The sequence below is a fragment of the Camellia sinensis genome, chromosome 15 (genome assembly GCF_055761805.1).
Source record: "Camellia sinensis isolate YWXY chromosome 15, ASM5576180v1, whole genome shotgun sequence".
NCBI lineage: Eukaryota > Viridiplantae > Streptophyta > Magnoliopsida > Ericales > Theaceae > Camellia > Camellia sinensis.
Genome location: NC_138975.1, coordinates 103188677 through 103204627, shown reverse-complemented (window position 1 = coordinate 103204627; position 15951 = coordinate 103188677). Strand labels below are relative to the sequence as shown.

The 15951-nt window shown below is 38.0% G+C and overlaps 1 pseudogene; it reads right to left on the bottom strand.

The window, feature by feature from the left end:
* Positions 1 to 4272: 4272 nt before the first annotated feature.
* Positions 4273 to 4731, bottom strand: LOC114283989 (protein FAR1-RELATED SEQUENCE 6 pseudogene; annotated as a pseudogene).
* Between the last annotated feature and the right edge of the window lie 11220 nt (positions 4732 to 15951).

Below are 15951 nucleotides of genomic sequence, written 5' to 3'. Positions count from 1 at the left end.
TATAATTACAGGTTAATCTTGAATTAATTTTTAGTCTTCATGAAATGTTATGTGAAAAATTGATCAAATGTTCCTGAAATCTGTTGAATGAATAGGTCATTTTTGAATGAATAGGATTCTTGGTTAATCTTGAATTAATTTTTTATCTTCATGAAATTTTATGTGAAAAATTGATCAAATGTTGCTGAACTTCATGAAATGTTCCTATGTTAAATAATTTCAAAATTAATTCAATGAATAATGCAATGTTCTATGTGTGAAAAACAGATTGAACTCTGTTATCTTAATTTAACCGATTGAACAGAGTTCTGTGAAAAATTAATTCAAGATTTACCTGTTAACCAAATTAATTCATGATTGAACTCTTTCATCAAGATTAACCTGGTTAATTCAACATATCAAGATTGAACTCTGTTATCAAAATTAATTCCAGATTAACCTGATAAGATAGTTCAATCTTGAACGCATCTGTCTCTATTTGAAATAGATTGGTAGTTGAATCATCATCTTCTACTAATAGGTAGTTGAATCTGTTGGTAGGTATTTGAATCATCCTCTTCTACTAATAGGTAGTTGAATCATCATCTTCTACTAATAGGTACAACAGCTTGGAAGATAAAAAAATAGGAAGAACATGATCTTCTACTAATAGGTAGTTGAATCAGTTGGTTTTTGTTATGCAGATAAAAAAATGGCTTTATCTTCTACTAATTATAGGACCATAAGATTAAAGCTAAGATTGTGTAATTGTGGAAAAACAGCTTCCATGCATATTGTACGAACCAATGAGAATGAAAATGAAGGACGTGTGTTTTTTGTTTGCCCAACAAAATATGTAAGTATCTGTTATATAAATTAATCTTTTATTTTTTACAAATTTCATTTGTCATTTATTGATTAACTGATTATTGTGCATTGTAGAGTGCGAACGAACACTGCAATTACTTCAGGTTTGTAGATGATGACGACGATGACGTTACCTCCATAATCCGTGCGAATGCTAGACCTCGGACAGATTCAAGAACGGAAGAAATTAATGATCAAAGGATTAGGCTTGGTGAGGTGGAGAATGCAATTCATGAGCATGATAGAAGGCTTCAAAAGATGGAAAAGATTTTCAAGGCAATGACTTATGTCATTGTATTGTGTGTATTTTTGTACTTTATAATGTAAATGACTCAGTTGTTAGGTTTTGGAACATGCTATGAATGTAATCTACTTTTCTAGTTGTTAGGTTTTGTACTTTTCTACTTAAAAGTCTGATGGTTTGGAAAAATAGGTGTATTGATTAACAGGGTCTTGAATGATTAACAGGGTCTTGGAAAAACAGTGTGTATTGATTATGAACAATGTGTCAAATCTGTTAAATGAACAGTTGGTTGCTTAACAGTGTGTATTGTATGTGATGGTTTGCAAATGACTTAGGTGTATTGATTAACAATGTGTTGAATGAACAGCTTGAACAGGTTGAAGGTGTATAACAGGCTGAATTTGACATGAAATTTGTTGAATGAACATGGCATTTCTCATGAAATCTGTTGACTGAAATCTGTTGAATGAACAGTGTGTATTTATTATGAACAATGTGTGCAATCAGTTGAATGAATAGGGTGTTGCTTAACATGAAAAGCCATCTATTGAATGAAATCTGTTGAATGAACAGGGTGTTGCTTAATATGAAAAGCCATCTGTTGAATGAAATCTGTTAAATGAACAGGGTGTTGCTTAATATGAAATGAAATCTGTTGAATGAATTTCACATGAAATGCTGTGAAATCTGTTGCACGACCAGGATTGACAAGTTTGCTTTCAATGCACTGTTTAGGTGCATTCTAATCCATTCTAACAAAATATTTTCGCATCTTGCTGTCATATTTTTGGCAAAAAACAGAGAAAATGGTGAACTTCTGACTTGGATAGATTCATGACATAGATTCAACTTTTCATTTTATGGTCTGCTGATTCACTACGAATTCCAATAGTCAATTCAGAGAAATCAATGTTCCACTCTTGAAAAGGCAACAAAGGCTTGTTCAGAATCTTTGATGATTCAAGCACTATATTCCAGGTTGAGGTCATCTCAGTACTTCCTGTGATTACTGCTGATTCACACATTCTAGAAGCAAGTCTCCTAGACAGACTAATTGAGTTCTACTGAATAGATATATTCCTGTGCCTTTTCTATATCCAATTTTCATGCTAATCCCTCCTCATTGCTCCTTAACCTAAAACATAGACTCCTAAATACCCAAGGATCTGCTTGTCCCCCGAAAAGCATTCTGGAACTCGAGTAATCTTGGATTGTTACAACCATTAGAATAAAACCACTTCCTGCTGGGCTAATTGACCAGAGTGCACAGGCAACCAGAAGACTTGACATGCTTGTGGCAGCTCAATAAAACCTCAAATTCTCAAATAAAAGAGTCAAATACATAGCACCCCAAAAAATCAACAAACAGCAGGAAAATGAAGGGGACAACAGATAAAAAGTAACCGTAGCCATTTCCTGTATATATAGAGCACTCCAAAGTAAAGTGGGCTTCACTTCTAGATTTTCACTTTCATCTGTGTTTCTATTTTCAGGTGTTCCAGAAATAGGAACTGAGAAAATAGCATTTACAGCAGCATGCAGTGATTTTTTTTCCTTGAATGGCATCATCACACAAAGTTGAAAGATACAAAACATACCTGAACCAAAAAAAAAAAAAAAAAATAGGAACAGTATAAATCAACTGATGCAAATTCTTCCCCAACATATATCAACAATTAGCAACATACTTGCAACAAATCCAGAAGCCAATAATCATAACTCCATATTACAATAACAGTGAATATTTTCAGTCACTAACTAAAACTTGAAACAAAAATATAAAACTTTAACAGTGTGAGCTCAAACAATAAAAGTGAACAATCCGAAGTTTACAAATGAAATTCACGTACAATTAGCACTTCAAAACTAAAAAAAAAAATGGGACATTCGGATCCCTGTCGATGTTCAAGTCAACAAAATATGACGGTACTATCGATCTTTGACTGCTAATATTGTTGAGCATTCCAGCTTCAGTATGAGATGTGCTCCCAATGTCATCCCCACTTGTGGTAACTGGTGCCTGTAAAAAATAAAGTAAATAATAAAAAAAAAATTCCAGAAACATATTCATATCAAGAGACAACAAACAAAGTGCAATGTATTAAGTCCGTTCAACACATATCGGTACAAGGAAAAGGTCTGGTATGGCATCCATAGAAGGACAGTAGTAAGGTTGACTTGGCGGCACCTAATGATGAAATAGTAACACAAGTTAAGTACTAATTTCAAGCACTAAAATGAATCATAAAAAGTTAGTATATGTGGTTGGAATAAAAAAACACGAAACAACCTTCATATTTAACACGTACCGGTTCATACATAGTGTGTTGCACGCTTCCCATACAAGGAAAGCTTAACTTACGAGATTCACCTTGACGCACCTTCTGACCCTATACTACCAAACATTGATGAATATTTGAAGTTTAACAAATTCTGCAATATACATATGAACTACCATAAAAAAAAATATACCTGTACCGAATTAGCCTTCTTATTCTTTCCCTTCAACCGATTGACTATTGCATCAACCTTGCTAACCTTCCGTTTCGTACATGGACGGCCTTTTCGGTGAGCAACCAAAGGACTTAGTACCTTGCGAGTCATGCTTTCTTTTGTAGTATTGATACGAGGTGGACTTTTTGGTGAAGTATGGGAAGGTGGTAAAGTACTACTTGAAGGTGGTAAAGTACTAGTACATGGCACATTACTCGCACTACTTGATTGAACTGTTCTCACTTCATCCTTGATTTTCATTAACCCAAGTTGAATCACTTTGTGTTTAGCCTCATCATTGGTGGCAAGATCTAGGATCTCATCCAACGTGTTGTGATAGTTATCATGCAACTTTGGATGTAGAAAAGAGCCAAAGTTAGTATATGTGGTTGGAATGCAAGTGTAGCCTCTTTCCAAGTCTTTTCTCCATCTCAAAACAATGTATTTAGTTGGCACCTCATATATGGATCTCTCAATGAGCACAGAAAGTGAATGTGCACACATAATACCTCTAAACTTAAACAACCGACACATACATTGCAGCTCACATTCAGTTGAATTAAAGTACACAACAAATTCCACTTTCTTCATCTCCTCACCCACAACAATAGCCTCCCTCACATGATAGGTACAAATTACTCCCTCCTCTTTGATAAGATTTGCACGACAATACACTAAACGCTTCATTTCTAGTTGAACTTCTTTAAATTTGTGTAAGCTGCACGAAATTGCTTCTTAAAACGATACACCGTTAAGCAATCATACAATTTGTTACGAGACTTAAAATCTGCTTTTGTCTCCTTCTCTACCTTACTTCTCAACGCATTGTCATACTGCTCAACAAATTGCTTCAAGGTTGTCTTGGAGTTCACATATCCATCAAAGAATGCATTCATACTCTCAATTCGTTGTGTAGTTGACATGCCAGCCCAAAATAGGTCTTTAACATAAGCAGGAATCCACCTATGTCGCTCACGGTATAATACCCCCAACCACTCGTTATCATTCAAACTGAAATTTTCAAGCATTGCTTTCCAGTATTCCTCAAATTCATCTATTATGAATGAATCATAAACTGCATTACTGAAAGCAACCTTAATGGACTTATATTGCGAATATCCTCTCAATTTCTCGGGAATTTTCTTCATAATATGCCATAAACACCAACGATGCCGAGCCTATGGGAAGACAATTTCTATGGCATTTTGCATAGCTCTGCACTGGTCAGTTATTATCGCTTTAGAGGAGCATCTGACATGCAACTTAACCATTCTTTGAATAGCCAAACAAAAGTCTTCGTGTTCTCATTACTTAACAACCCACAACCAAACAAAATTGACTGTCCATGGTGATTAACTCCTACAAACGGAGCAAATGGCATATCATATTTGTTTGTCAAATAGGTTATGTCAAAAGAGACAACATCCCCAAATGCTTTGTAAGCCGCCCTACTCCTTGCATCCGCCCAAAATAAGTTACGCATGCGACCATCTTCATCAAGGTCAATTGCTGAATAAAAGTTTGAATTTTGTTGTTGCATTTTATGAAAATAATGTGTAACTGATTCGGCGTCTCCTACCCCAAGTCTCAACCTTCTAGCATTGTCGATATAATTTCTTGCATCTCGTTCATCAAACGTTAATGCCTCATATCCCCCCGCTTCAACAACTATGGAATCAAAATTCTTAGCCACCTCAATTCCTGCTGCATCGTTAACTTCTAATCTCCTCTTCACCGGCGTAACAATCCTATTATTCATTGCAAAATGTCGTGAGTCAGTAGCAACCAAATCATGAGTGTGCTCAAGCACAACTGTGGTTAACTTATATGTTCCATCCTTTTGTAGACTAGCTCTTACCCTTGCTTTACACTAAATTTTTGATGACAAAGATGGTTCTAAGGGATTTACTTCTGATCTTTTTGTTCTGTTCCTCGCCCTAGTACATTCAATTCCAAAGTACTTAACTCCCCCATCACATGTTAAATTTTGTGTTCTATAAGCTATAGCAAATCCCGAGTGTTTCGCATATTTTGCATAAAATGCGTATACCTCTTCCTTTGAGCTAAAATGCATTCCCTTCTTAGGTTCTTCAACTTCACCACACTCATTAAATGAAAGACTGTTATCTTCTTCTTCAACTTTGTCACTCCCATTGAAAAAATTATTATTCGAATCAATATCCATTCTACCTTCAAAGTTAAATAGAATACAAAATTTTAGAGTACAAACAATTATCTTACAAACAATCATCTTTATCTAATGCTATGGAATCAAATAAGGAGACATGTGAAGCTAACATATTGCAATTACAGACAACATCTCTGTGAACAAGTTCAATTAAAACAAACAAAGAAAAAAGAATTCAAGAAAATTCATGACAACTCTACATCCGAACAATAATTTTTTCAATGGCTTTGGCTTTGATATTGATTCGAACAATAATTTCTTTGCAATTACAGACAAAAATTTCTGGATTTGAGTTGCATCCGAACAAACTTAATTTGTATGGACTTATGTTGCAAAACAAACTTAAAATGTTCAGACTTAAACACCCAAAAGTAGAATAAATTAGTTTCATTCACCAAACATTTTAAGTATGTTTAGCGTAACCAGTCTGAATATTTTAAGTTTATTTGGCACTAAAAATCTAAACAAAGTTTCAATGGCTTTGTTTTCAAATCACACGGATGTGCTAAAAATTATACCAAACCACTTTCAAACAATTACAAAACTAATTAAGAACTAAATAAATATTTTTAAACTATGGGATCTATTAATAATCATACAAATTCACTTTCAGATAATAAGGAATTGACAATGCTTGAAGAGGGGTTGCGGGGTAAGAAAGTATTAAGTTGAGTTGGGATGATGACTTACTGTGAGACAAAGTTGGGGTGTGGTGTAGTAGGAAGACCATAGCCACTAGGGGGGAAAGATTGGTTGTGTGTAGGGAGAGTCCAAAGAAGTAGTTTGGTGTGAGTTGGATAGAATTCAGGCTTGAGTATGATAATGGGAACTTGGGTGACTTGAACCGAATCATATATATAAACGAAAATGACGAGCAGAGAAACATAGTGGATTTGTAGAGAAACATAGTGGATTTGCACACAAGGGAAACAAAAATACAATAGGACGACACAACGACAGATTTCAAAACAGGTGTATCTTGAATGTTAAGTTCATAGTATTGAAACAGAGTGGATTTGGAAAAAGATCTTACCAGTCAAGACTCCTCTTCTTCAACTATGGACAACACAACGGCAGTAGCTTCCGGCACCCACGGTAGCAACAACAACCCAGATCGAAAATGTACAGTGCCGCTAGGTTACGAACGATACATCGCTCCTCTCACTGTGCAACCCAGATCGCTGCTCTTACTGTGTCTTTCTTTTTCGTTCTTTTTTTATTGTTTTGCCGCCAAATATGATACTTGGCTTTGAGACTTCATTCAATTCAAGCACACGCCCGCAGAGGATAAAAAACAACATTCGGGCCACTCTCGAGCCACAACATTCGAGCTACGAATCGGAATTGATTTGAGTCATAATCAAATTCCTTTTCAATCATAACTAAAATAATAATCATAATAAATCATAATTAATTTCACAATGAGTCATAATTAAATCATAACTAACGGTTATAATCATACACCATTTGAGGCATAACCAAAATAAATAAATAAACATAAAAGATCATAACTAAGTCATAACTAACACTAAAACGAGTAGTTTGGTTTGAATGTCATTTCATCTGCGCTGACACTTCTTTTTATATTTCTTTCTTTTGATTAGTTCTAATATAATCTCTTTCTTTGTCGATAAAAAATAAAAAAAAAGTAAAAAAAAAAAAAGCAAAAAAAAAAAAACACTGCAATTAGTCATAAGCAACACCACAATAAATTATAATCAAACACTACAAATGTCATAACTGAAAATATAGTATACATTCCAAAAACATAGTGTATATTATAGAATTTCCCTATATATATCCGTAATTACCATTTGAACAAGACACAATATATATGCTATTAAATCAAAATAAAAATATGTATTTTTTAGATTTAACGACATACTCATCAAGTAGGTAGACACTAGTAATATTATTATATAGCCAACACTGTTCTTGGTATTTATGTTACAAAATTTTATTTTCCCAAAATACCTATATGAACAATTACCAGAACAATTATGCCATTATTCTTTTTTTCCTTCAAACATTAAAAATAATAAAATTCTCTATTGTCTATAACGCCATAATCTTTTCAATGATTTTAGATAGATAAGTGAAGGCTTTGGGTCACGAAAGTGAGTGAATGTTAACAGTTGAGAAAGGTGGTCATGTTGAAAAGAGGGACACGAAAGTAGGTGTGCAGTGGGGAAGAGCCAATTAAGTCGTAAAGGAAGCTACCGGTCACCACCTCCCCCCCCCCCCCCCCTCCCTCTTTTTTTTAGTTCATATTATCACCCATCACCAACCACTTCCGACATTGAAAGTTCATAAGATTTTATGTGTTTATTTGCAAACAAAGTCAACCATAAAAATAAATTAGACTTGGACGTTTTCACTAAAACTTACAAAATTTTCCATGCAATCATGCTAATGAATGTGTTTCTTTCTTCTAGAGATGGCAATTCTAATTTGATATACGGAAGCTCGTTCATATCCACCACAACATTTATGTGAGACATGAATGGATTATATTTTGGTCACCAGCAACGGAGTGGGGTGGGAGCAGATATTACTTCTCCCGATCTAAATTCGACCAGATATAATTAATAATATATGTATATATATAAAATATAATTATATATAAGAAAATAATATTAAAAATTTATGATTTTGTTTAAATATAAATAAATAATAATCTTAAAAGTCTCACTATTTATATATATGAAAATTAAAAATATATATATATATTTAGTGTGTTAAGAACTTAAATGATTTTTAATTTTTTTGACTATTTAAAATGTGATCGAATATCCGCGGATATCGAGGATCCGCTGGGGCTGGGGTGGAGTTAAAAATTTCACCCGTAACAATGGTGAGGTAGGGGCAAGATGGAGTTTGTCGGCTGGGACAGGGGCAGAGGCAGGGGCAGAGAATGGCAAACCCGTCCCGTGGCCATCCTTACTTTCTTTCATTTTCCCCCTCACACTTTAATGGTAAAAAGGTGGGATTTTTTTTTTCCACTACGTTTTGTTATAAAATCAAAAAAAAGAAAAACGATGATCCGGAGAAGGAGTGAGTCTTGAAAATTTATTTCTTAATTTAACTAATTATAAATTGTCATACTCTTTTTTATTTTTTAATTATCTAGTATAAAATTGTAAATTTTATCCTTTCAACCATCATAGCACACAACATTACGGGTGCATTTGGTAACGTTCACGTTTTCAGTTTATATTTACAAAAATTTAATAAACTGGTTTTTGTTTATTTTTAGAAAAATATAAATTACAAACGCGTTTGGTAATTGACAAAATGTTTTAAAAAATTTAAAAATATAAAAAAGAGTGAGAAATGGCAAGTGGTGGCAAGTAGCGGCGGAAGACGGTGGTGGAAAGTAGTGACGGTGGGTGGTGCGTAGCTGGTGGTGGTGGGTGGTGGTGGTGGTGGGTGGGTGGGTGACAGTGGCGGGTGGTAGCGAGTGGGTGGTGGTGGGTGGCGGATGGCGGGTGGTGGTGGGTGGCGGATGGCGGGTGATGGCGGGTAGGTGACTGATGACGGTGGCGGGTGGTGGGTGGTAGCGAGTGGGTAGTGGTAGTGGTGGTGATGGTGGTGGCGAGTGGTGGGTGGTGGTGGCAGGTGGGTGGCAAATGACGGGTGGTGGTGGGTGGTGGGTGGTGATGGTGGGTGGGTGGGTGACGGTGGCGGGTAGTGGTTGGTAGCGAGTGGGTGGTGGTGGCGGGTGGTAGTGGTGGTAGTAGATGAGTAGCAGATGGCGGGTAGGTGGCGGGTGGTGATGGGGGTGGGTGGGTGGGTGACGGTGGCAGGTGGTAGTTGGTAGCGAGTGGGTGGCGGGTGGGGGGTGGTGGTGGCAGGTCGGTGGCGGGTGGGTGGTGGGTGATGGTTGTGGTGGTGGTGGGTGGTGGGTGGTGGTAGCAGGTGGATGGCGGGTGGGTGATAGGTGATGGTGGTGGTGGTGGTGGGTGGTGGGTGGTGGTAGCAAGTGTGTGGCAGGTGGCTAGTGGTGGTGGGTAGATGGTGGTGGCAGGTGGTGGATGGTGGTGGCAGGTGGGTGGCGGGCAGTGGATGGTAGTGGCGGGTGGCGGTGGGTGGATGGCGGGTGGGTGGTGGTGGTGGCGACGAGGGGTGGGTAGTGGTGGTAAGTGGGTGACATGTAGGTGGTGGCTGGTGGGTGAGTGGTGGCGGGTGGTGGTAGGTGGGTGGTGAGTAGTGGTGGCAGGTGGCGGTGGGAAGTGGTTGGTGGCTGGTGGCTGGTGGCTGGTGGTGGCTAATGTTGGGTGATAAAAAAAAAAAATTAAAAACTCAAAACGGAAACACATTTTTTGTGTTTTCATTTTTTTGCCAAATTTATAAACTGAGACCACTGATTTATAAATCAAAAATTTTACCAAACAAGTTTTTATTTGAATTTTTAAAATTTTTGTAAATATAAACAGAAAATTAAAAACGTATGTGTTACCAAACTGTGTGCTTAGGGTCCGTTTGGGAAGAGCTATTCTAGGGTTTTTTGACTATTTTAGCCATAAAAGACAAAATATGTTATTTTAGTCATAAAAAATAAAACATCACATTCAACCCATAATCATTACACTCTTCTCTCACAAAAAAAATCAAAAAAGTCAAAAAATTAAAAAATCTTTTTCAAACTAAGCCTCCGTTTTGGAAAGTGGGTTGGCTTTTTGACTTTTTGGCTATTTTAGCCTGGGCTATTTTAGCCTGGTTTGGGAAGGCCTTTTTGACTTTTTTGATTTTTTTTGTGAGAGAGGATTGTAATGATTATGAGTTAAATTTAATGTTTTATTTTTTATGACTAAAATAGCCTATTTTATTTTTTGTGACTATTTTAATCAAAAAAATTTAACTTTTTCCTTCCCAAACAAAGCCTAAACTTTTTAATCCAGACTAAAAAAATCAAAAAACTAAAAAAAGCTAACCTCCTTCCCGTGAGTCCTTTGAATAGATGTCGGCCCAATGCTTAAGTAAAACTTTTAGACACAATAAATCAGCTTTATGCACAGAATTCTATTCCACTTTGACTTAGGTGACAGCATCCAATGGAAATTTTCTAGGAAAAATTATGATTGGTTTAAAAAGATTTAAATAAGTGTATTTTTTGATATTTTATAAAATATGAGTTGGATTTAAAATAATGTAATAAAGAAGTAATGTGACTTAAATAAGATTGTAACTTTTTAAATTTTTTAGATTATGACAAACAAGCATCTCTTAAAAATACATCTTTTTATTTTTTTATTTTTTTTATCATATCACTTTTATATTTTTTTACATATTTTTTTTTATAAAAAATCAAAAAATAAACTTATTTAAACCATCTCAAACTATTCCTTACTCAATGTATGAGTTAAAAAAATATTTTTAAATCAATGATTTTTTATAAATATTAATATGTAAAATTATAATTTTATAATTATGTTTTGAAGACGACAGTGATAGATAATTCTTTCAATTTTTAAAGTCAAACTTTGCGTTCATTTATGATAAATGCTAACAAGTTTTTTAGGGGTATTATTTAATATTAAAATATATATAAAAGGTATCTTAAAAATAGATAAAAATATTAGAAAATATATTTATTTTAATAAAAAAAAATCAAATTTAATAAAAAATATCTTATATTCTTTAAATTTTTTTTTTATCTTTTACTTGTTGCTTGACGATGCTTGTTAGCATGGCACTTTCATCTATTACTTTGGTTTGACATCTAAAAGTCACATTTTTTAATTTATTTTTATTTTTAGTATTTTTTAAAACTTTTGTGTTATTTTTTTTTTCTCTAATCCATCTAGTGTAAAAGAATCTTTTTTTAAAAAAATCTACAAAAATTTTAATAATTACAAAAAAAAAAAAAAAACTAATCAACTTGTTTGGTTTCGTTTTTTTTTAAAACAATTTTCAGAAAATTCTACTTTCTTATTTTCCGTATTTTTTTGTTTTTAATGAATTTTTTTAATATTTTAAGAATTTTTTTTTTAACTTTTAGATATACCTAACATAAATATACCTAAAAAGTAAAAATTTGTAAAAAAAACATTTTAAAAATTCACTAAATACCAAAAATATATAAAAAAAAATACGATAATTCAATATATTTTTTATATTTTTATGTATTTAATAATTTTTTAAAATATTTTTTTACAATTTTTTTACTTTTTAGATACATCTAAGTAAGGTGCATCTAAAAAACTAAAAAAAATATTTAAAATTTTAAAAATATTCACTAAAAACAAAAAAACACGAAAAACAAAAAAATCAGTTTTCAAAAAATTTAATCCAGAAAATTTAAACCAAACACACTGAATTTGTTTTGATTTTTTTTTTTTAATATTTTGGATTAACTTTTTTCCAAAATATTTATTTATTTTTTTCACTTGTTTAGTTCGTCTAGTCTAATAGAACTTAAACATTGTAAAAAAATTTGGGAAAAAAAAAACCTTACTAAAGGCAAAAAAATATTTTAAAAAACCACTAGAAAATCCAATCCCAAACACATAGAATGGAAGAGCCTTTCTCCAATTTAGGGCAAGTTTGATAATAAGCTTTTTTAACTAAAAATTTAAAAAGTAACCATCAAACGTGAATTATTTTTTTTATTTTTTTGCACATTTAAAAAAAAAAAAATTATGATCCAATTATCTAATGGAAAAAGAACTAAATCCTCTCTCGCTCTAGTTTTCTCTCTCTAGGTGCGACTCTCTCTACCTTGGGGTTTCTTGGGTTTTCTCCGGGTCCCCTGCTTTGTTTTGCTTTTCCTTCTATCCCCTTCTGGTTTGTGCGAGCTCTGGAATCTCTCTCCCTATTGTTTTGGGTTTCATTTTCTTTTTTGTTCCACAGTTTGTGCTAGCCCTAAGGTTGTGTCTCCCTTGTGAGTGTGGTTTTTCGAACTCCCTCTATGGCGACGGATGATACCAATTCTAATGTTTCTTTTACCATTGAGTTATAGGAAGGCTCTGATGAGAGTGAAGACAACTCCCATTTGTGTCTTGATGTGTATAAGCCCATAAAGGCCATGAACCACCCACGGCCCATCACTTGAAGCACAGTGCATAACCCAGTTGACGAGGTCCAGGACAGCTGGAGTCCAACATGACACAAAGAGCCAATGACATTCAGACACATGGCAAGAGAAGGATGAACCACATCAGTAGACAAAGATCTGCAAAGTTATTGACACTGCACATCACCATTAATGCAGCCCATCACAGCATTTATTACAACAACACCTCTCCGCCGAAACAGGACCCCTTTACCCTGAGCAAGGCGAGCTACAGCATATGCTTTCAGCAAGGAGAGCAGGTCGGAAGGGACAGCGAAATGATTGCCAAAGGATATAAGCGAACGTTGTAGACAAGGAAAAAGGTTAAGCTTTCCATCTCTAATCTTCTCCCGGATACTCCACTTCTCTTCCTAACTTGATCGTCGGAAGGTTCACTGGGGGACTAGCCCCTTCCCCGTTGAACTTGTTTGCAGGATATCTGGTGGGCTCGATCTTCTGGGCTTGGCCTTGGGGAGCTTGGACCAGTCTGATCCATCCACTGGGACGAACGGTATCAACAGTTGGCGCCGTCTGTGGGAATGCTTTGCTCCTTGTGCCAGTTGTGTTCACTGCCGCCGGAGGCCCTGTTCCAACAACCTTTTTCTCCTACTCGTCAAAGTGCATGGTCACGACTAGATCCATGGCTTCTCACAATAATGCCGCCGACCATCAAGCCGACCCCCCACACCCAAACAACCCACCACTGTATTTTATCGAGCTTACCAACAGCATTAACCGCATGGCCGAGCAAAACCAGGCCTTGATAAATGCTTTACTCCAAAGGAACATCCCAATGCCCCCTCCCCCACCTCCGGATATTCCTCCCAACCAAGAAAGAACCCCGAGCCATACTGCCCCACAACTCCATCCACCTAACTTGGAAGGTTTGTAACCTCCCCACCCACATATAAATCCGCCACCACCCCCACACCCGTCGGTCGTAGCACCAGCCCCTGAAGCGGAGGCTAGCAGCGTCCAGTCTCCATTGACTGACCATGGTGACCACGTTCCCCTCTGGGATGCTGAGCTCCGCGCAATGAAGCTCCAACTCCAAGGGGTCATGCAGAATATTCAGCACAAACCCTCCACCACGGAAAATTCACCATTTGTTGCCTCCATCCGGGACAAACCCTTGCCCGCCAAGTTCAAGATGCCCACCATTGACTCCTTTGACGGTACAACGGACCCTGTCGACCATTTGGAGACCTACCGCACCCTCATGATCCTCCACGCCTTCCCTGATGAGATCATGTGTAGGGCTTTCCCCGTGACACTGAAGGGGTCAGCTCGACTGTGGTTCAGTCAGTTACCAGTGGACTCTGTTTCCACCTTCCAGCATCTCAGCGACTCCTTCCTCAGCCATTTAATTGGAGCCCAGCGCCAACACCGCCCTGCAACCCAACTCCTCAATATCCGTCAGACCGAGGGGGAGTCACTACGCAGCTTCATTACCCGTTTAACACCGAAACCCTACAAGTAGCGGAGAATGACGATAAGGTCATCCTCACGGCTTTCATGGCCGGCCTACGATCATCCGACTTCCTTTTCTCCCTCTCCAAAATTCCCCCGACCTCCATGGCAGCCTTATTATCCAAGGCCCAGAAGTATATGAATGCCGAAGATTCACTAGCCGCTCGGCAGGATCCAATATCCAAAAACCCGACCCCTAGAGAAAAAAGAAAAGACTCCGAACCCAGAAACACCCAGTATAACAACCAAACACTCCAATATACCGACCGACCTCCTCGCGCTGAAAGATCAGCACTAGCCCGACCTCCCGGTCGGTTCGAGCGGTACACGCCCCTTAATTCTCCCATGGAATAAGTCCTCCACCAAATCCAAAGGGATTACCCCCTCAAATGGCCTCTGCCCTCACGAACCCCTTCCAACAGAAAAGACCAGTCCAAATATTGTCGTTTCCACCAGGATCATGGCCACAACACTGATGACTGCATCAACCTCAAGGATCAGGTCGAGACCCTCATTCGTCAAGGGCGTCTCAGCCGGTTCACGGACACCCGCCCACAACAGAGGCAAAGAACCGAGCCCCTCAGAAACAACCGCCGGCGTACCCCACCCCGACAGCCAGCCCAACCTGACCAAGGCCGTGACTGCCCCCCACAACAGCCTCGACCCCCAGGTAATCCCCCTCCACCAGTTGGCGAAATCCGAGTCATTTCGGGTGGCCTTGCTTGTGGCGGACCATCCCGCTCCGCTCAGAGGGCAGAGCTTAGGAAGATAAGGCAAGGCTCGGACAGAGCAGTGGACACGGTCGACCGACCTTCCAAACAGCCTAAGCAGTGGACAGAACCCATCACCTTCACGGACGCCGACTGTACCGGCATCCGTTATCCTCATGATGGCCCTCTCGTCATTTCTGTCCTTCTCTCCAACTATAAGGTCAGACGGGTCCTCATCGACAACGGTAGTTCTTCAGACATCATATTCCCCAGCTGCTTCCGCCAGCTCAAGATTGGGGAAGAAAGCTTGTCCCTCCTCCAAACCCCTCTGGTCGGTTTCACTGGAGACCGGGTGACCTCCATCGACCTCCCCATCACCATCGACGAATACCCACGGCAGACTACCAAGTTGCTCACTTTCCTTGTGGTCGACTGTCCCTCTGCCTACAACATCATCATTGGTCGCACCGCCCTCAACGCCTTTCAAGCTGTCACTTCAACCTACCATCTCGCCATAAAATTTTCTACCGACCAGGGGGTCGGGACAGTACGAGGGGAGCAGACCATAGCCAGGGAATGTTATGTCGCCTCACTAAGGGAAGTCAAGTTGAAAGAGGCCATGATCATTGAAGGGCTTGACGCCCGAGATGAGGACGAGCTGGTCAGAGGCGAACCAATGGAGGACCTCATAGAGATTCCCATCGATCCCACCAACCCAAAGAAAACTGCTAAGATCGGCAGCTAGCTATCCCCAAAAGCAAAGGCCGACCTTACTGCCCTTCTGACCAAGCACAACGATGTATTCGCCTGGACTCACTTAGATATGCCAGGCGTCGACCCTTCTTTCATAACTCATCGCCTCAGCATTGAACCTCATTTCCAACCTTACCGCCAAAAGCAGCGCGTCTTTCATCCAGAGTGCAACACTCTTATAGCCGCAGAGGTC